Source organism: Nycticebus coucang, chromosome 11 (genome assembly GCF_027406575.1).
Source record: "Nycticebus coucang isolate mNycCou1 chromosome 11, mNycCou1.pri, whole genome shotgun sequence".
NCBI classification, from domain to species: Eukaryota; Metazoa; Chordata; class Mammalia; order Primates; family Lorisidae; genus Nycticebus; species Nycticebus coucang.
Window position 1 is genome coordinate 16385945 of NC_069790.1, and position 23170 is coordinate 16409114.

The 23170-nt window shown below is 40.4% G+C and overlaps 1 protein-coding gene across 2 annotated transcripts in view; it reads right to left on the reverse strand.

The window, feature by feature from the left end:
- RALA (RAS like proto-oncogene A) overlaps positions 1–11999 on the reverse strand; it is a 91228-nt gene extending 79229 nt beyond the window's left edge. The window contains exon 1 of one of the 2 annotated variants that reach the window (XM_053553602.1): positions 11801–11999. The gene's annotated coding sequence lies outside the window, so the exon portion shown is untranslated. Of the gene's footprint in view, positions 1–11600; positions 11719–11800 lie in introns of those variants that run through there. The other variant, XM_053553603.1, reaches the window with a different exon arrangement.
- Positions 12000–23170: the final 11171 nt, after the last annotated feature.

Here is a 23170-nt window from a genome sequence, read left to right on the forward strand (position 1 = left end):
GCAATCCACTCCCCTCAGCCTCCCAGAGTGCTAACATTACAGGGATGAGCCACCATTCCTGGCCTCCAAAAGTCTTTCAACTGATAAATAAACAAAATATGGCGTATGCATACAAAGGAACATTGTTCAGCTATAAAAGCAAATGAAGTATTGCTACATGCTACAAAATAGATGAACTTGCAAAACATTATGTTAAATGAAAGTAACCAGACACAAAGACCACATATCATTATGATTCCATTTATGGAATGCAAAAAATTTCCCCAGGTAAATCTGTAGAGACAGGAAGTAGATTAGTAGTAGCCAGAGGCTGAAGAAGTAACCAAAGGCTAAGAAAAAATCAGGAATGATGGCCAATAAGCATGGCTTTCCTTTGGGGAGTAATAAAAATATTTTAGAATTACGTAGTCATGGTTGCCTAACTCTATGACTATAAAAATCACTAAAATTGCACTTTTCTTTTCTTTTTTTTTGTTTTTTGAAGCAACCTCCAGCTCCTGGTCTCAAGCGATTCTCTTGCCTTGGCCTCCCAAAGTAGCTGGGACTACAGGCGCCTGCCACAACGCCCGGCTATTTTTTGGCTGTAGTTGTCATTGTTGTTTGGCAGGCCCGGGCTGGATTCGAACCCACCAGCTCTGGTGTATGTGGCTGGTGCCTTAGCTGCTTGAGCTACAGGTGCTGAGCCTGCACACTTTTTTTAAAGGGTGAATTTTAAGGTATATGAATTATTTCAATAAACCTATTACTATACAGAAGATTCAGCTCGCTAGTGCAATAAATAAATAAATAACCAAAAGACATTTTAAAAGTCCACAGAGTAATAAATATAAATGATGAATGAATGTATAAAAAAACTCAGTTGTAATCAGATAAAAATAAACTTTTTTTTTTTTTTCGAGACAAGAGTTTTACTTTGTTGCCCTGGGTAGAGCATTGTCACAGCAAACTCAAACTCCTGGGCTCAAGCAATTCACCTGCCTCAGCCTCCCAAGTAGCTGGGACGACAGGCACCCACAATGACCAGACAGTCATTCAGGACAGGCTGTATGAGCTGGGAAACCACAGAGCTGTCCTTATCGTGCTCATCAGTATATTTTGCTTCTGCCCACTAGGAAAGCCGACCTTTCCTGCCTGTCATCACAGTATTTACCCAGTGTGTATATACAAATGCATGCAAAGGTAATAGAATAAAACAATCAGTACCTCTGTTATTACACTGCTATTTATCATTGTTCTGGAAATATCAGTCAATGCAATTCAGTAAGATTAACAGTTAAAGGCATAAATATTGGAAAAGAAGGAGGAGAAAACTCTCTATTTACAGATGACATAATAGTATATCTGGAACATCTAAGAAAAGCAATGATAAGAATAACTATAAGAATTTGAAAAAGAACAGAAAGAATTTGGCAAGGTAGTAGGAAAATATGCAGAAATCAACACTATTCATATACTTAAATATTAACAAGACACAATTGCAAAGAAAAATATTTATAATGGCAATAGACAAGATAAAATACTTAGGAATAAGCTTAACAAAAAATGCTCAAAAGTTACATGAAGAAAACTATAAACCATTCCTCAAAGACACAAACGTAGACTTAAGAAAATGAAAAGACATTGCTTGTTCTAGGTTAAGATATCTCCACATCCTCAAGATGTCAGTTCTTCCTAAGTTAAATCATGAGTTTAATACAAACCAATAAAAATAGCAATGAGTTTTTTAGTGAAGTTAGACAAACTGATGCTGAAATTCATATAGAAAAATAAAAGATGCAACAAGAGCAAGGAAAACACGGAAGAGGAGAAGCTACAATGGGGACTCACCCTCCAGAATACTGAAGCATCCCACAAAGCCTCTGTGATTATGTGGTGTGGATACAGTGCGTGATTGGTCAGACAACCCAACAGAATAAGTATGCCTAACTACGTATAGAAATGTAGTATATGACAAAGGGATAAACATTTTTTAAAAAATAAATGTTACTGGGACAACTGGACAATCACTAGAAAAGGATAAAATCAGACCCATGCCTCACAGCACATACAGAAATATACTCCAAATAGAACTAAAAGTGAAAAATAAAGCTGTAAGAATACTAGAAGAAAGTACGTGTGAATTCCTCCATAACCTGAGGAAAGGCCTTCTAAATAAAACTAAAACTCCAGATACAATAATTTTAATATATCTGAGTATACAGAATATATTTGAGTATTTAAATATATATTTTAATATATAAATTATATTAAATATTTTTGAGTATTCCTACATGGCAAATAACTCTAGAAGCAATGCCCAAAAAAACCTGCAACAAATGCTAAATGGCTAATATTCTTAAATATAAAGAACTTTTAAAAGCTGAGGAGAAAAAAACCCAAAAATCACATTGAAAATGGGCAATATAACATTAACAAAAAGAAATATTAAAATGGCCCTTAAACATCTGAATAAACATTCAATTCACTTGTAATTAGAGAGATACAAATGAAAACTATGCTGAGATACCATTTATTACTCATTAAGTTGTCAGAAAGTCAAAGCTAACAGAACACTCTGCTGGTGAGGCTGTGGGGAACCACATTCTCCACCCATTCAGGGCTGGTGGGACTGTCAAACAATACGGCTCCATAGGGAGAGGAATTTGGCACCATCTTAGGAAATTTATATATGCATTTATCCTAAAGATATACCTCTAAAACACAAAAATACTTGTACAGGAAGCTTTTCATTGTAACATCATTTGTGATTGCAAAATACTGGAAATGACTTTAATGTCCAAGTAGGACATTCATTGAAAATATTTTACTGAATGGAGTAAAACTGAAAGCTTTTCCTCTTAGAACTGGAACCAGACAAGGTTGTCCTCTGTCACCTTTACTATTCAACATAGTGCTGGAAGTTCTAGCCAATACAATTAGGCAAGACAAGGAAATAAAGGGAATCCAAATGGGAGCAGAGGAGGTCAAACTCTCCCTCTTTGCTGACGACATGATCTTATACTTAGAGAACCCCAAAGACTCAACCACAAGACTCCTAGAAGTCATCAAAAAATACAGTAATGTTTCAGGATATAAAATCAATGTCCACAAGTCAGTAGCCTTTGTGTACACCAATAACAGTCAAGATGAGAAGCTAATTAAGGACACAACTCCCTTCACCATAGTCTCAAAGAAAATCAAATACCTAGGAATATACCTAACGAAGGAGGTGAAGGACCTGTATAAAGAAAACTATGAAATCCTCAGAAAGGAAATAGCAGAGGATATTAACAAATGGAAGAACATACCATGCTCATGGATGGGAAGAATCAACATTGTTAAAATGTCCATACTTCCCAAAGCAATCTACCTATTCAATGCCATTCCTATCAAAATACCAACATCGTACTTTCAAGATTTGGAAAAAATGATTCTGCGTTTTGTATGGAACTGGAAAAAACCCCGTATAGCTAAGGCAGTTCTCTGTAATAAAAATAAAGCTGGGGGCATCAGCATACCAGATTTTAGTCTGTACTACAAAGCCATAGTGCTCAAGACAGCATGGTACTGGCACAAAAACAGAGACATAGACACTTGGAATCGAATGGAAAACCAAGAAATGAAACTAACATCTTACAACCACCTAATCTTTGATAAACCAAACAAGAACATACCTTGGGGGAAAGACTCCCTATTCAATAAATGGTGTTGGGAGAACTGGATGTCTACATGTAAAAGACTGAAACTGGACCCACACCTTTCCCCACTCACAAAAATTGATTCAAGATGGATAAAGGACTTAAACTTAAGGCATGAAACAATAAAAACCCTCCAAGAAAGCATAGGAAAAACACTGGAAGATATTGGCCTGGGGAAAGACTTCATGAAGAAGACTGCCATGGCAATTGCAACAACAACAAAAATAAACAAATGGGACTTCATTAAACTGAAAAGCTTCTGTACAGCTAAGGAGACAATAACCAAAGCAAAGAGACAACCTACACAATGGGAAAGGATATTTGCATATTTTCAATCAGACAAAAGCTTGATAACTAGGATCTATAGAGAACTCAAATTAATCCACATGAAAAAAGCCAACAATCCCTTATATCAATGGGCAAGAGACATGAATAGAACTTTCTCTAAAGACGACAGACAAATGGCTAACAAACACATGAAAAAATGTTCATCATCTCTATATATTAGAGAAATGCAAATCAAAACAACCCTGAGATATCATCTAACCCCAGTGAGAATGGCCCACATCACAAAATCTCAAAACTGCAGATGCTGGCGTGGATGTGGAGAGAAGGGAACACTTTTACACTGCTGGTGGGACTGCAAACTAGTACAACCTTTCTGGAAGGAAGTATGGAGAATCCTCAAAGCACTCAAGCTAGACCTCCCATTTGATCCTGCAATCCCATTACTGGGCATCTACCCAGAAGGAAAGAAATCCTTTTATCATAAGGACACTTGTACTAGACTGTTTATTGCAGCTCAATTTACAGTCGCCAAAATGTGGAAACAGCCTAAATGCCCACCAACCCAGGAATGGATTAACAAGCTGTGGTATATGTATACCATGGAATACTATTCAGCCATTAAAAAAAATGGAGACTTTACATCCTTCGTATTAACCTGGATGGACGTGGAAGATATTATTCTTAGTAAAGCATCACAAGAATGGAGAAGCATGAATCCTATGTACTCAATTTTGATATGAGGACAATTAACGACAATTAAGGTTATGGGGGAGGAAACAGAAAGAGGGAAGGAGGGAGGTGGGTGGGGCCTTGGTGTGTGTCACACTTTATGGGGGCAAGACATGATTGCAAGAAGGACTTTACCTAACAATTGCAATCAGTGTAACCTGGCTTATTGTACCCTCAATGAATCCCCAACAATAAAAAAACAAAACAATAAAAAAAAAAAAAAGAAAATACCATAGTACATACAACAGAGTACTATGCTCTTAAGAATGAAAGTTATTTAGTGTAGTTTAAGTAGATTATCTTTTCAAATAGCTATTGAATTGTTCAAAGATAATTGTTTAAGTTGTTTGGACTTTACTATTTAATAAATCAAACTGTTAAAGTGCTTCTTTTGACCTAGGGATGCTGTGGAAAAATTAGTGATATAGTAAGGTGCCACAAATTGAGAAAATTTGGGAACTTCTGATAAAGTCTTTCTAAGAGAGAGAGAGAGAAAGAGTGTGTGTGTGTAGTTGTGAGGTAACTGTGGATTGTGGTCAACGAAGTTTACAATAAGCTAATGTAAGTACTCTACATAGCACAGCAAGTACCAGAACAGATGTTATGACAGCACATAAGAAAAGCAACTAAAAGAGTCTGGAAGATACATTTTTTTTTGAAGGATGAGGTCCAGACAAAGAATCTAACTGAGTAGAACCTCATTTTTGAAAAGGCATAATAACCCAGAGTCCTGAAGGTCCAGGAGTATAATAGACTAGGGGAAGGAGGAGCGGCTAGAATTCCAGGAAGGAGAAATGGGGGAATGAGTAAACACTAGCATTCCAAAAGGTCTGTGTTGCTAGAAGTGAATCACATCACAGTAAAAGAGAGACGTGGCTAGAGTTAGGTAAGGAGTACATCTGGAATGTTTTGTAATGAGATTAAGAATAAAAGGAGGGCGGCGCCGGCCCCATATACTGAGGGTGGCGGGTTCAAACCTGGCCCCGGCTGAACTGCAACCAAAAAATAGCTGGGCGTTGTGGCGGGCGCCTGTAGTCCCAGCTACTTGGGAGGCTGAGGCAAGAGAATCGCTTAAGCCCAGGAGTTGGAGGTTGCTGAGAGCTGTGTGAGGCCACGGCACTCTACCGAGGGCCATAAAGTGAGACTCTGTCTCTATAAAAAAATAAAAATAAAAAAAATAAAAGGAGTTTGGCTGGGCACCTATAGCTCAGCAGCTAGGGCGCCAGCCCCATAAATGGAACTGGTGGGTTCGAACCCAGCCCAGGCCTGCCAAACAACAATAACCACTACAACCAAAAAATAGTCGGGCATTGTGGCGGGTGCCTGCAGTCCTAGCTACTTGGAGGAGGTTGAGGCAAGAGAATCGCTTAGGCCCAAGAGTTTGAGGTTGCTGTGAGCTGTGATGTCACAGCACTCTACCGAGGGCAACATAATGAGACTCTGTCCAAAAAAAAAAAAAGAAGAAGAAGAAAAGGAGTTTGAATTTTATTAATGGGCAAAGAGGAGCCACATGAGGATTTTAAGCAGGGAAGTTTCATGACTGTTCTAACAATGGGAAAAAGATAAGAGAGGGTCCAACCAGAGGCAAGAGGCTGCTACAGTAATCCAGAATACATCCACACAGGACAGCTAACTAAAGCATCTGCAATTACTCAGGGCTGCAACCTGTACTTTTAATGGATTACGATGCTGGCTACTCAACTGCAGAAAGAAACAGAACCTGTGGCTTAGATAGCCACAATCATCACTGTGGAAACTGGGGATCTCTGCCCCACCTTCACAATGCATCTGGAAGTCATTTCATAATCTTGCTGTTTTATTGTCCAAAATAATATTGTCAAACTCCGAAATGTACACCTCAGAGCCTGAGCTCAGGCGGCCAGGGCGCCAGCCACATACACAGGAGCTGGCAGGTTCGAATCCAGCCTGGTCCAAAAATAGCTCAGTGTTTTGAGCTATTTTGGCGGGTGCCTGTAGTTTGGCGGGTGCCTGTAGTCCCGGCTACGTGGGAGGCTAAGGCAAGAGAATTACTTGGGCCCAGGACTTTGAGGTCGCTGTGAGCTATGATGCCACAGCACTCAACCCAGGGTGAAAGCTGAAGACTGTCTCAAAAAAAAAAAAAAAAACAACTCTGATATGTAGTTTCAAAGGTGAATTCAGCAATAAAATTGGATCCCAGACTTTAAGGAGATTATGTGTATTAGTGTTACTTACATCCGTCTATTGAATTTAATACAGAACTCTAGAACTCTGAAGGCCTTTAAGAATAGTATCCTAATATTTCATGGAAACTTGCCTTTTTTGACTTATACAGACTACCTGCTTGACTTTGAGGAAATACATCTTCACTTTTATGTATAATTAAATCAAAGATGCAAATTCTCTTCTAAAATTTATTCACAAATCCTTAAAAAAACTCACAGAGCTTTAATTTCCTTTTTGTCTACATGGTAACCACTTACAGAAAGGTAGTTAAGAAACGTATTTGGGACTCCGGACCTGCCACTCAGCAGCTAGGGCTCTAGTCACATATACCAGAGCTGGAGGGTTCAAATCCAACCAGGGCCTGCCAAACAACAATGACAACTACAACCAAAAAACAGTCAGGCCTTGTGGTGGGCACTTATAGTCCCAGCTACTTGGGAGGTTGAGGCAAGAGAATCACTTAAGCCCAAGAATTTGAGGTTGCTGTGAGCTGTGACACCACAGCACTCTACCAGGGCAACAATGTGAGACTCTGTCTCAAAAAAAAAAAAAGGTATTTGAGATCTAAAGAGAAACAAAGAATCACTGTTACTCATGGGAGCCAGGGAATGTGCTTTGTTTTTATTTAAAGATATACTTTTTTACACATTATAGTTATATATACAGTTTTTTATATATAGTACAGAATACTGGACTTTATCCTTTAAAAGATGAATATATCCTTCAAATTAAGCCTATTTATGCGTTTAAAAAAAGTGCACAGGGGCGATGCCTGTGGTTCAGTGGGTAGGGCACAGGCCCCATGTACCAGGGGTGGAGGGTTCAAACCCGGCCCCAGCCAAACTGCAACAAAAAAATAGCCGGGCATTGTGGCGGGCACCTGTAGTCCCAGCTAATCGGGAGGCTGAGGCAAGAGAATCGCCTAAGTCCAGGGGTTGGAAGCTGCTGTGAGCTGTGACGCCACGGTACTCTACCAAGGGTGACAAAGTGAGACTCTGTCTCTTAAAAAAAAAAAAGTGCACAGACTTGGAAAGAGCTAAGAGAATTCTACTACCACCGAAGGACAATTAGACTCTTACAAAAGAGAGTTCTGCCACCTATAAGCTTCCATACTAAACCCAAAGAGAAAATGACATACGAGGTCTGACAATTAAGTCTGCAAACCCCTCTTAGAAAAAGTGCTACATGGCTCAGCGCCTGTGGCTCAAGCGGCTAAAGCGCCAGCCACATATACCTGAGCTGGCGGATTTGAATCCAGCCTGGGCCCAGCAAACAACAATGACAGCTGCAACCCAAAAATAGCTGGGTGTTATGGTGGGCACCTGTAGTCCCCGCTACTTGGGAGGTGAAGGCAGGAGAATCGCTTGAGCCCAGGAGTTGGAGGTTGCTTTGAGCTGTGATGCCACCACACTCTACTCAGGGCCACAGCTTGAGGCTCTGTCTCAAAAAAAAAAAAAAAAAGAAAGAAAAAGTGCTACATACTTCGCTAAAAATCACTACAGGCACCTTTGAAGTACTCACCTTGGGCATCTTGTACAGTTTTGAATGGCAAAAACAGACTCAGCAAATCTCTGCTTCTTTTACATTCTTCCTACTATCATCCATAACCTCTCTCCCATTTTCATTAGCGAAAGAAAGAACTAAAAACCAACATCATTTCAAGGAAAGGTCACAACAAATAAGCTGATGGTACATCTCACAAATAGGGGCAGTTCAGGTACTTTAGAAGTAAAATGCACTAATCAAACACCAGAGCTGAGTTCCTAATACTCTACCACAATACCTGTAAGAACAATGCACAATAACCACACAGAGAGGGGTAATACTGTACTTACAGGTACACTGTACATAAAAAGAATGGTTGATTGTTGCTTCAGGCCATCTAGCCAGCGTCACTGGTAAACCTTGGCCACACTTGATGGCCAAGAGTGCTGAAGCCTTTCCCAAAGCTCCGGCTCATGGCTCAATCAGAATCCTCTTTTACTCAGCCTTTCAGGATTAACTACAAACACAATACTCTCAGAAATCATAACTTTCAAAACCAGGCTTTTACTATACACCAGCTATGTGCCCAGCCTCTGGCAAATACTTCACTTAACCTTAATAAAGTATAAGAAAACTATCTATCTTTTTTTTTTTTAACTATCTATCTTGTGGAGATACTGAGGAGATTGGAAGTAATATAAGTAAAGCTCCTATCACAGCACTGGGTAGGTAATCAATACAGTAGAACCTCCATAGTTGACCACCTCCTTACACTGACCACATCCATAAGTTGACCTAATTTTCATAACCCAGACATGCCCCATGTGTACATGTCAGTACAAAAGGCCTAGTTCCTTATGTTAACCGACTGCTATAGGTTGACCTGTTGTTGCAGTCCCTTGGGTGGTCAATTTACATAGGTTCTACTGTATATAAGAACCATTACTACCATAGAGGCAATCCACCCACGTCAGCCTCCAAGAGTGCTAGGATTACAGGCATGAGCCACCATGCCCAGCCCTCTCTGTATACTATTAATATCACTGAGATAAAAAACTGTAGGCTTCCCTTTCCTTATTGTCTAAGAATAAAAACATTTTATAAAACAATAAAAATAATAAACTATCTCCCTACTCCTTCAAAATCATAAGCTTTTTTCTCATTAACATTCATAGCCTCTTCTTCTAGTATTTTAAAAGTGACTGTCCTTGTCACTCATCTAGTGAAGTACACAAGTGCATATTACACTGATAAACACATATACCGAAGTGATACTGATAACCATTTATTTACAGTCTACAGAGGCTGAGTTTGGAAAACCAGTGCAAGACCACCAACAGGTATTTTGAGAGGAAAGAAGGTATCAACATTTTTTTTCTTATTTGAATCTCCCTAAAGTGAAAAGAATCTAATCATCCATTGGAAAAAAATCTCACCTCACAAATGGTAGACAAGAGTCTTTCCTACAATTTGCCCCCTTTTTTTCTCAAAGCCCTCTGAACAAAGTGCTGTAATGAAGTACTGCTTCAACATAAGTGATACAGATTGCTGCACACTCAGCAGACACACAGAACTGCATCTGGATTTTGGAAAGGAAATGTGAAAATGGCTATTGGTAAATCATGCCAAGGTCACATCAGGATGTCAGAGGACTTCACGTATACATAAGAATGAGCTACTATAAGTAATTCTGGGATTCACCATGTTTTCCAAACAGTGGTAACTCCTAATTCTCTCTTTTAGGGTATGGTTATCAACCCCCAAAATAAATTCACTGCCTATTACCAGGAAATCTCTTCCTGCTAATCCTTAATATGCTCAAGTAGTACACATTTAATAGTGGAATACCAGTTGTTGTATCTCCTACCACAATCCCCCAAATACAAAACACTGGAATACCAGTTAATTATGATCTCCTATCACAATCCCCCCAAATATAATTTTAGTCTGAGAGAAGGATAGTGTTTAAGAAGGCAAAGAATTCTTCTTGAATTATTCTTTGACTTTGCTAAAGAACAGAAAGACAGAGAAGAGTCTGTAATTACCAAGAGTCTGAAACAAAACAAAAACAAACACTCTAGCCCAACAAAATAAAAGTGGCTCCTGGAAGATGACTGTGAGATCACCTACACATTCATTCATTCATTCAGTGAAGAAAAGTGCGAGTAACTTCTCTGTTCTAGGCACACTGCATGGAAACAATGATAAGACGTGGCTCTGAAGAAATTCAAGGCCTAAAAACATTTAAGGTAATATTTTATAATAATATTTTATTTGAATACAAGTCATTTTTAACACTGTCTTAATAGGAAGAGAAAAACATTAGCTAATAAGATACATTTAAATGCATCAGTAAATATAAGCTAAAAGGAATGCCTTATACTGTTAAAAGTTTACTAACGAAATTTGTTATCCAATTTTTGGAACGTGATTCAAGTTGTAATTTACTTTCAGGAAAAGAATTAACTTATGACACATGTTTTATAAAGATTGTCCCCCAAGCAGACCAAATACAATTTGTAAATTAGGTGCTTTTCAGCTTGACACGTAGGGCGTGGCACTGAAGTTCTCATACTACCTCAATGACACTTAGATGAGCTCTCACAAGTCTGGACATTCAGGTTTCCAAGCAAAGACCAGTTAACTCCCTAATTCTCCCTAAACCCTGAAACAACACTGCCACCTCTGTGTGCAGACACCCTCGCCTACTTACACCTATGTACACCGGCTAAACCATACAAATCACATCTTCCACTTCTGGAAATTTTTCAGGAACGAACACGAAGGAAACACGCCCTCACCTAAAATATCTACATTCTCTTCCTCGTTTTAGAGGCTAGATTAGCCGAATATGGGCTAAACCTGTGCGAGAACCCAAGGCCAACTATTCGATTCCGAATAGCGTCTAATGACTTCAAGTCTGAAAAAGTCATTCCTTCAACTGGCAAAGAAAAAACAAACAAACAGCCAAAAGACCAAAATACAAAAAACCCTGGCCGAGATGCTTAAAAAGCAACTCCTCTGGTACAGACAAGGAGTGAAAAGCGAAGGAGCGGAAAAGGGCGGAGTGCGGCGCGGGGACTGCGGCGGCGGCGGGTTCCCGGGGTCGCGAGGACCTCCCGAGGTGCGAGGTGACCTTCCGACTAGGCCAACTCCGAGGGGCTGCCGGGCGCGGGGGCCCTCGCTGCAGCCGCCCGCTCTCGGGGGCGCACTCACCCGCACAGCGCGAACGCGGCGCGCCGGGTTCCAGCCCGGGCTCATTCTGCGGTAGCTCGTCCCGGGGAGGAACTCGGGATGTGCAATCCCGGCAGCCCGACCTGGTGCTTGGGCCTCAGCCCACTGCCACCCGGACACACCCCCGCCACCACCCTGGCGGCCCCAGCCCCTCCCCGGGAGGCCGGGCGGGCATCGCTCACCTGCACCGCGAGCCGCTCCGCCGCCCCACGGGCTCCAGAAGCCGCGGCAGCGCCGGCTCCGGCCGAAGGATGCTGAGCCCTTGTCGCCTGGGAGGCGCCGCGCGGGCAGCGGCAGAAGGAGGAGTCGGACGGGCGGCGGCGGATCCGAAGAGGCTGGAGGAGGAGGAGGTGGAGGAGGACTCCAGCGCTCCGCTTTGGGGAGTTCCACCCTCCTCCTGGCGGCTCTGCAGCAGCAGCCACCGATCACTTCCGGGGCGCTGGGATGAGGGGCGGGGCCGCTGGGGAGCGACTTCCTGTCCTCTGGCTGAGAGGAGGGTGATCAAGGGCCCGGGCCGGAGAACAATGGTTTGATGGGCGAGAGTTGGCTGGCCTCCGCCTCGCGTGTAGAGGGCGGTCTGCGTTGCGTTTCGGGAGACTCCCTCTGAGTGCCGCGAGGTGAAGTCACCTCCCGAGGGCCCGGGAGTGGCCGCGGGCCTCGCGGAGGTTCCCGGATCTCGGCGTCGGCGCTGCGGTCCTTGTCTTTCTTTGGGGGACCCGGAGGGGGATCTTAAGGGAAGGAGGGGAGAGCGGAGGCCGCCATCTTGCTTCTAGCGGGGACTCTTCCTCCTAGGGCGTCTTAGAGTTGGGGGCGCTCCGTTCCTTGGCCGGAGTTTTTCAGAGAGGAACTGGAGACGTGGCATGTCGTGGGCCAAATCCTAGAAGGTGGATCAGTTGCCCGCCCTGGCTGGAGGGTGTCGGTGATTGCCCTGGGCCTCATCTAACTGCTGACCCTTGGAGAACTCAGCTCCACGATGGACTGCCAGTTTTTTCGGGGGAGCCTAGGACCCCCCTGCGACACCCCAAGGGTAGTGTCGGTGTGGTGCTGAGATCATCCTGCAGCCGGCATGGCACTGTGATTTGGTAGCTTTATTTAAATCCTGCCACTGTGATTTGGTAGCTTTATTTAAATCCTTCCAAATACGTCGTTAATCCGTTAGCAGGCACAGATTCTTCTCTCTTGACATGTATTTATTCTACCCCCCGCCCCATTCTCGCCCCCAGTTTGAGTTCCAGCTGCGTGCCTGGCAAGACCTACTCAAGAAATGCCCAGTCTAGTGGGCAGACTCTAGACACAGAAAGCAAAAATCGTGATTGGAAGTATGGTATACAGAGGAAAGAACGGACGACTTTACTAATTTTAGGTTAGAATTTTAAAGATAAAAATAAGGCATTTTCCAGCACAAAAATAGGAGTTGGATGGCAAATCCCCATCTAAACAGAAAAGACATGTAGCACAGGGATAAATAATGTGTGTTGGAAAAACTGAGTAATAATTAAGGGTGTTAAAGTTCAAGCCTAGGTTGTTGAAAACATTAGGGTGGAGAAGAAAACAGGAGCCAATGTTTTCCATGCCTTGGACAGGTAGACAGTTTAAGCTGTTTTTCTGTTAGTGGAGAACACCTTATTTGGAGGGAGGAGCAGGGCTTTTGAAGAACTTGTAGACAAGGGGCCATTGCAGAAGTCAGGAAGAGAAGAGATAAGGCTCCTGTGTGATGGCATTGATCATCCAAAAGAGATGGATTCCTAAAATATTTAGGAGACCAGATCAACTGGTAATTGGTTGCTGGGGGCATCTGCTGGGTCAGAATATGGAATTGGCAGGCGGCGCCTGTTGCTCGGTGGGTAGGGAGCTGGCTCCATATACCTGGGATGGCGGGCTTGAACCCGGCCCGGCCAAACTGCAACGAAAAATAGCCGGGCGTTGTGGGAGGCGCCTGTAGTCCCAGCTACTCGGGAGTCTGAGGCAACAGAATCACTTAAGCCCGAGAGTTTGAGGTTGGTGTGAGCTGTAATGCCAGGGCACTCTACCAAGGGCAGGGCGACAAAGTGAAATTCTGTCTCTAAAAAGAATATGGAAGTGGCAAAAGCCTTGTTTTGCTCTCAGGGTGCTACAGAATGGTGTATTCTACCAAATGAAATAAGGAAGGGTTGGGATGAGTTGAATAAGGGGTAGCTCATTTTTGAAGAAATTGAGTACAGTATTGACTAGTGAGTTTGAAGTAAGAATGATGTTGTCTGAAGGCAGTTGTAATATGGGTCTAGAGCTCTGGAGACTTACTGGACTGCAGTCAGAAACTCCACAGGCTTACATTACCACATCCAAGCTGACTACAGTCTCACTTCATTGACTACAGTTCAAAACCACTTCTTTCACCTTGGAAAAAAATTACTAAAATATTACATGTTTAAAAATTCCCATATGGCAATAGGTGCCCATCCATAGACCAGTACTCTAATGCTTGATGCTCTTCTAAGGACCTTCTGGTCAGATGTACTAGAAACTGAATCTGACATTGGTAACTAGCATCAAACTCAACAAAATGAAATATAATCTGTGTTGATACTTTAATTAAAATGTTTTAATCTAATCATTGGTGATAGCTTATTTAAACTGGCAACCAAGCAAGGATTGAGGATGATGGGTTGCTCAAATATCTGCTGAACAGAGAATTAGGAGGGTGACTTCCAGAAGAGTGAGCAGTAGGGACACGATGAAAGACAACCTCAAATTCATTAGTCAGCCTGCCTCAACGCTTCTTGGTTGTTGACAACTATGCTAACCTGGCATAAAGCAGTCAGAGGTAGAATAGTTCATTTTGAGCAGAGGCTTTAGAAAGCCACAAGTAGCCAAATCCCTACAACTAATAGCTACACTGTAAACTTGAGACTAATTATCAGTTTTTACTCTATATTCCTGTGTAACAGTATTTTTTTTTTTTTTTTGAGGCAGAGTCTCAAGCTTTTGCCTTGGGTAGAGTGCCGTAGCATCACAGCTCACAGCAACCTCAAACTCAAACTCTTGGGCTTAAGTGACTCGCCTCAGTTTCTCCAGTAGCTGGGACTATAGGCGCCCCCGCCCCCCAGCGCCCGGCTATTTTTGTTGTTGGTATTGCAGTTGTTGTTTTAGCTGACCCTGGCCAGTTGGAACCCGCCAGCTTGGGTGTATGTGGCTGGCACCCCACCCACTGAGCTACAGGCACCGCCTGTAACGGTATTTTTGAACACAATGAGAACGCATTCACTTATCTTTAGTTCTTAGATTACTTAAGTATACTGTTCTCAATTTTCCTAGAATAGAGATAAATTTAGGTGTATTAACTATATAATGGATGACATACTAAACTGGGAATGACAACATTAACAAGTCCCTTTTTTATTGGTTCTCACCATATGACCCTAGCAAAGTCACTTAACCTCTCTATGCCCTAGTTCTCTGTCTGTAATATAGAGATAATAATAACTTTCTACCAGTCTGCTTCTCAAAGATATAAGAAATAACAATGCTATTTAATCTCTTTGAGGTACGTGGATGAAAGGGCATCATTGTAAGGTACTTATTATTAGTGCTGATATCTTATAGAACTCATGAACATTCCTAAATATTTTACCTGTGCAACTCAAAAAACATGAAGCATTCTATTTTAAAATCCACTTAAATTTTTTTCGACTTGTAAATTTGCTTTTTGTTATTTATGATCAAACCTTGTGCATTACCAAATATGTTAGTAAAATGTAAAAGGAAGGAAATTATAGTAACCACAATCATGTTCACTGCCACTCAAATCTAATATATGCTTTTGGGGAAATTACAAGGTAGGTATGATTTTTGCCAGAATCCTGGTTTGGAATTAATGATTAGTTTACAACAGTCATAACTGGGATTTTGTGTTAAAGACATTACTCATGTCCCTATAGAATAATGTAGTTATGTCCCTATAGAATTTACATGCAAGTAAAGTTATGTCCCTATAGAATTTACATTCACATTAAGGTGAGAGCATTCAAGTGACCCTCTGTCATTCTCATCAATGTTTAATCAGAAATATTAAATACATAATGAAATACAGTATGTAGCTGGGTGCAGTGGCTCATGCCTGTAATCCTTAACACTTTGGGAGGCGGAGGCTGGTGCATAGCTTGAGGTCAGGGGTTTGAGAGCAGTCTGAGCCAGAGTGAGACCTCATCTCTAGAAATAGCTGGGCATTGTGGCAGGTGTGGCAGGTACCTGTAGTCCCAGCTACTGGGGAGGCTGAGGCAAGAGGATCATTTGAGCCCAAGAGTTTGAGATTGCTGTGAGCTAGGACACTATAGCACTCTACTGAGAGTGACAAAGTGGGATTCCATCTCAAAAAAAGAGAAAACAAAATGAAATACATATTCTTCTGAGATTTGGCCTAATGGCCATCTCTAAAGTAGATACATTTTTTTTCCATTAGATTGGTGACTTCAGTATTTCTCTTTTGAAAGGTGTATGTGAATATAAACTTAAATATACTCATGGCTATAAATGTGCATATTTATTTTTAAACATGTTTATTATATACCAATTTGTAAAAATGTATACATTAACTACAAATCCAGTAAGAACAAAAAAGCCTCCTAGGGGCCCTTCTTGAGGCAGGATAAGAAAGTAGTTGATTAATTTGTCACCATTGGTGAAAAAAGTAAGTATATGTTTTATCATTACTTATTAGAATCATGAACATTATAAGAACCATGACTTTTTTTTTTTAAGAAAGTGTCTCACTTTATCACCCTCAGTAGAGTGCTATGGCATCACAGCTCACAGCAACCTCCAAATCTTGAGCTTAGGCAATTATCTTGCCTCAGCTTCCTAAGTGGCTGGGACTACAGGCGCCCACCACAATGCCCAGCTATTTTTTGTTGTTGTTGTTGCAGTTTGGTGGGGGCCGGTTTCGAACCCACCACCCTCTGTATATGGAGCCGGTGCCCTACCCATTGAGCCACAGGCACTGCCCAGAACCACGACGTCTTAACAATTGTATTCATTTTGTTCTCACAACTTTGTGAGATAATGCATGGTCAATGAAATAGGCTCATTGGGCTTAAAGACTTGACTAAGTATATTACTTAAAGACTTAATAGGCTTGGCACCTGTGGCTCACGTGGCTAAGGTGCCATCCACATACACTGAGCTGGTGGGTTCGAATCCAGCCTGGGCCCTCCAAACAACAATGATGGCTGCAACCAAAAAATAGCCAGGCGTTGTGGCAGGCGCCTATAGTCCCAACTACTTGGGAGGCAGAGTCAGGAGAATCGCTTGAGCCCAGGAGCTGGAGGTTGCTGTGAGCTGTGATGTCATGGCACTCTACCCAGGGTGACAGCTTGAGGCTCTGTCTCAAAAAAAAAAAAAAAAAAGACTTAATACAATTTGTCAATTTGCAGAGTCAAATTTGAAATTATCTTGAGATTTTCAAATGCACTGTTCCTTCTAATACTTTATACCATGGTCATCAGCTTGATATGATAGTTATGCCAGAACATATAATATGGGCATTTCTAGCTTATTGACTGCCTGCAGAATCTCTAAAATTCAGCCAAATGTGATTTTTTAAAACTTAAACCTAGATTTTTATGTTTATAGCTTGAAGACGGGTACTTTGTTTTATTTATATTTGTATTCTTCATGGTATCTAGCATAAGTACTCAGAAAATATTTAGGGTATGAATATAAAGTATAGCATGATGTTTAGCTGAATTAGAAAAAAACATGATAACCTAAGAAATGTTTAGAGCCTTATGTTGGGATGTATGCCTATTTTCTGCACATTCAGGTAAAGATACTTTGTTTTGTTTTATACTTTTAGATCCTGGGACCGTTGCCTCTTCCTGCTTCACTTTTGTTGACATCATGTATTGGATGGGTAGGCTTAAGTGAGTCCTGGAGATGACAGACACTTGTGTGAGACTATTCTGGATGTGACTGTTTGGGCTGAGATATTCTACATGACTCCTTTTGTAGTGGCAACTCTAGTGAGAATGTGTAAAGAGTGGAGTTATGACAATTTAGGTCTTGATAATTTTCCCCTTCACGTCATCTCTTGTGGACCACATATTTCCTTACTTTTCTGATACGAAGTTAGAGGATAAGACTACTAGATCAGTGGTTCCCAAACATGGCTGCTTATCAGAATCATCTGTATAGCTTTAAAGGAAATTCACATTCTCAAGTCCCACTCTAAACATGATAAATTAAAAAGACTTGGGTAAAGCCCAAGGCATCTGTGAATATTATAATGCCCTCCCTTGAATTCTGATGATCAGTCCAGTTTGGGAAGTTCCAGTTTCAATGTCCAAGGTCATAACAACCCTAAGAATCCTAAGAACCATAATATTATGAGTATAAGTGAAATATCTTTTCACTGGATTTCTGCTGTCTTTTTATTGACTACATATGATGAAATAGGATAAGGAGATGGGGAGAAAAAAAGCAATTTTTAAAAATTATTTTTTACTGTATTCTATTACATAGTTTTAAGATTAAATAGACTAATATCTGTGGCATGCTCTGCCACATGGTAAGTACATGTAAGTATTACATGAGCAAGTCTCCATTGTCTAATTACAATATTCACTTTGCTCAGGGTTAAATTAGGTAACATTGTATTGGATATCAATGTTGCTATGTAGAAAAAATATATGTAAATGAAAGTGGAATCGTCAGCCTTTATTTGTCATAAATAAAGCTTTTATTGGAAGCTCTGAATTTGTATTGCTAAAAATATTTCTATATTGTTTCTTTTAATCCTGATACATAAAGAGATATGTTAATGGTATGTAGTTTATCATACTAGTATCAATGATATGCTTACTAAATAAAATTATGGATTCACATCTGTGTAATATTTTTATATTCTCTTAATTAAGACATAGTTATGAGGCCAGGCATGGTGGCTCATACATGTAATCCTAGCATTCTGGGAGACCAAGGCAGGTGGATTGCTGGAGGCTCAGGAATTTGCAATCACCCTGAGCTACTAAAAATATAAAAATTAGCTGGGTGTTGTGGTAAGGGTGCCTGTATTCCCAGCTACAGGGGAGGCTAAGGCAAGAATTTGAGGTTGCTGTGACCTATCATGCCATACACTCTACCAGGGGGACAAAGTGATACTCTGTCTCAAAAAAAGAAAGAAAAAGATATAGTTAAGGTATACACGATGAGGTCTTACCTTAGTCCTATCACTAAACTGGCTCCAAAATCAATTCTTAATGTTGTGTAATTAAGTATTTATCTTTTGGTGTCACATTCTGGAGCTGCTTCCACAACCAGAACTCCCTGGCTGGGGCAGCCCCACAGGAACTACACAGGGTCACTCCCTACAAAGGTCCAGCAACAATAGAGTGATCCCGCTGGGGTCTAATCTTGGAGAGACACCTCCCCAACTCTGAGGACAGCCAGAGGCAACAGAGAAGAATAGTCATGAGGTGAAATCAACAGAAAAACTCTGGCAATATGAATAATCAGAGTAGATCAACACCCCCAAGGATCAATGGGGCAGACACAGCACAAGATCCCATGCACAAACAAATAGCTGAGATGTCAGAAATCGAATTCAGAATCTGGATAGCAAATAAGATCGAATTAGAATTCCAAGCACTAACCCAAAAGCTATCTTAAGACTTCAACGAATTCAAAGACCAAATGACCAAAGACTTTGATATACTGAGACAAGAAGTTGCAGCCCTCAAAGATCTGAGAAACACAGTAGAATCCCTCAGTAGCAGAACGGAGCAAGCAGACGAAAGGATTTCTGACATTGAAGATGAAGCTTTTGAACGCTCCCAAACTCTCAAAGAGGAAGAAAAATGGAGAGCAAAAACAGATCACTCTCTCAGAGAGCTCTGGGATAATTAGAAGAAAACTAATTTGCGTCTTACAGGGATCCCCAAAAGTGATGAAGTGGCTTCACAAGGCACAGAGTCTCTTCTCCATGAGATTATGGAGGAGAACTTTCCAGACATGCCAAGAGATTCTGAAATTCAGATAGCAGACAGTTTTAGAACTCCAGCACAACTCAACCCAAATAAGACATCCCCCAGACACATCATAATCAATTTCACTAAAGTTAATATGAAGGAGAAAATTCTGAAAGCAGCCAGATGAAAGAAAACCATAACCTACAAGGGCAAGAATATTAGAATAACTGCAGATCTCTCTACTGAAACCTTTCAAGCTAGGAGAGGATGGTCATCGACTTTTAATCTCCTAAAACAAAATAACTTGCAACCTGGGATCCTGTACCCAGCTAAACTGAGTCTCATTGATGACAGACAAATTAAATACTTCAATGACATTCACATGTTGAAGAAATTTGCCATGACTAAACCAGCTCTCCAGGATATTCTCAGACCTATCCTCCATAAAGACCAGCATAATCCTCCACCACAAAAGTAAACCCACCCAAAATTTTGATCAAATTCCAACTTCCACAGTCGCAAAAGGATTGAAGATGTCCATCAGACTCTCGAAAGGCTTATCAATATTCTCAATTAATGTGAATGGTTTAAATTGTCCTCTAAAGAGGCACAGGTTCGCTGACTGGATACAAAAACTCAAGCCAGATATTTGCTGTGTACAAGAATCTCATCTTACATTAAAAGACAAAGAATCACATCTTACATTAAAAGACAAATACAGACTCAAGATGAAGGGATGGTCATCTATACTCCAGGCAAATGGAAAGCAGAAAAAAAGCAGGTGTTGCAATCCTATTTGCAGACACAATAGGCTTTAAACCAACCAAAATAAGGAAGGATAAGGATGGACACTTCATATTTGTTAAAGGTAATACTCAATATGATTAGATTTCATTATTAATATTTATGCACCCAACCACAACACACCTCAATTTATAAGAGAAACTCTAACAGACATGAGCAACTTGATTTTCCCCAGTTCCATAGTAGTTGGAGTTTTTAACACCCCTTTAGCAGTGCTGGATAGATCCTCCAAAAAGAAGCTAGGCAAAGAAATTTTACATTTAAACTTAACCATTCGACATCTGGAATTAACAGACATCTACAGAACATTTCATCCCAACAAAACTGAATACACATTCTTCTCATCAGCCCACAAAACATACTCCAAAATCGACCACATCCTAGGCCACAAATCTAACCTCAGCAAATTAAAAAAAAAAAATAGAAATTATTCCTTGCATCTTCTCAAAAAAAAAAAAAATCATGCAATAAAAGTTGAACTCAATAACAACAGGAACCTGCATACCCATACAAAAACATGAAAGCTAAACAACCTTATGCTGAAGGATAGATGGGTTATAGATGAGATTAAGAAGGAAATTACCAAATTTTTGGAACAAAACAACAATCAAGACACGAATTACCAGAACCTCTGGGATACTGCAAAGGCAGTCCTAAGAGGGAAATTTATAGCACTGCAAGCCTTTCTCAAGAAAATGGAAAGAGAGGAAGTTAATAACTTTTTTTTTTTTTCTGTAGAGACAGAGTCTCACTTTATGGCCCTGGGTAGAGTGCCGTGGCATCAAACAGCTCACAGCAACCTCCAACTTCTGGGCTTAAGTGATTCTCTTGCCTCAGTCTCCTGAGTAGTTGGGACTACAGGCGCCTGCCACAATGCCCGACTATTTCTTTGGTTGCAATTCAGCCAGGGCCGGGTTTGAACCCACCACCCTCGGTATATGGGGCTGGCGCCTTACCAACTGAGCCACAGGCGCTGCCCAGGAAGTTAATAACTTTATGGGACATCTTAATCAACTCGAGAAGGAAGACCAGTCCAACCCAAAACCCACCAGAAGAAAAGAAATAACCAAAATCAGAGCAGAATGAAATGAAATTGAAAATAAAAGAATTATACAACAGATCAATAAATCCAAAAGCTGGTTTTTGAAAAGGTCAATAAAATAGATAAACCTTTGGCCAACCTAACCAGGAAAAAAAAAAAGAGTAAAATCTCTAATTTAATCAATCAGAAATGGTAATGATGAAATAACAATAGATCCCTCAGAAATTCAAAAAAATCCTTAAGGAATACTACAAGACACTCTACTCTCAGAAATATGAAAATCTGAAAGAAATCAACCAATACCTGGAAGTATGCCACCTACCAACACTTAGCCAGAATGAAGTAGAAATGTTGAACAGGCCTATATGAAGTTCTGAAATAGCATCAACTATACAAAATCTCCCTGAAAAGAAAAGCCCAGGACCAGATGGCTTTACGTCAGAATTCTACCAAACTTTTAAAGAAGAATTAGTACCTATTCTTCTAAACCTCTTCCAAAATATAGAAAAAGAAGGAATATTACCCAACACATTCTACGAAGCATACATCACCTTGATCCCCAAACCAGGGAGAGACCCAACAAGAAAAGAAAATTATAGACCAATATCACTAATGAATATTGATGCTAAAATACTCAATAAGATCCTAACAAATAGAAAACAACACATAAAAAAATTATACACCACGACCAGGTGGGATTTATCCCAGGGTCTCAAGGCTGGTTCAATATACATGAATCTATAAATGTAATTCAGCACATAAACAAACTAAAAAATAAGGACCATATGATTCTTTCAATTGATGCAGAAAAAGCTTTTGATAATATCCAGCATCCCTTCATGATCAGAACACTTAAGAAAATTGGTATAGAAGGGACATTTCTTAAACTAATAGAGGCCATCTACAGCAAACCCACAGCCAATATCATATTGAATGGAGTTAAATTGAAATCATTTCCACTCGGATCAGGAACCAGGCAAGGTTGCACATTGTCTCCATTGCTCTTTAACATTGTAATGGAAGTTTTAGCCATTGCAATTAGGGAAGAAAGGGCGATCAAGGGTATCCACATAGGGTCAGAAGAGATCAAACTTTCACTCTTCACAGATGATATGATCGTATATCTGGAAAACACTAGGGATTTTACTACAAAACTTTTAGAAGTGATCGAGGAATACAGCAATGTCTCAGGCTACAAAATCAACACCCATAAATCTGTAGCCTTTATATATAACAACAATAACCAAGCCGAAAAAACAGTCAAGGACTCTATTCCTTTCACAGTAGTGCTAAAGAAGATGAAATATTTGGGAGTATACCTAACAAAGGACGTGAAAGATCTTTACAAAGAGAACTATGAAACTTTAAGAAAAGAAATAGCTGAAGATGTTAACAAATGGAAAAACATACCATGCTCATGGCTGGAAAGAATCAACATTGTTAAAATGTCTATACTACCCAAAGCAATATATAATTTTAATGTAATTCCTATTAAAGCTCCACTGTCATACTTTAAAGATCTTGAAAAAATAATACTTTGTTTTATATGGAATCAGAAAAAAACCTCGAATAGCCAAAACATTACTCAGAAATAAAAACACAGCAGGAGGAATCACGCTACCAGACCTGAGACTGTACTATAAATCGATAGTGATCAAAACACTGTTTTATTTGCACAAAAACAGAGAATTAGATGTCTGGAACAAAATAGAGAACCAAGAGATGAATCCAGCTACTTACCGTTATTTGATCTTTGACAAGCCAAT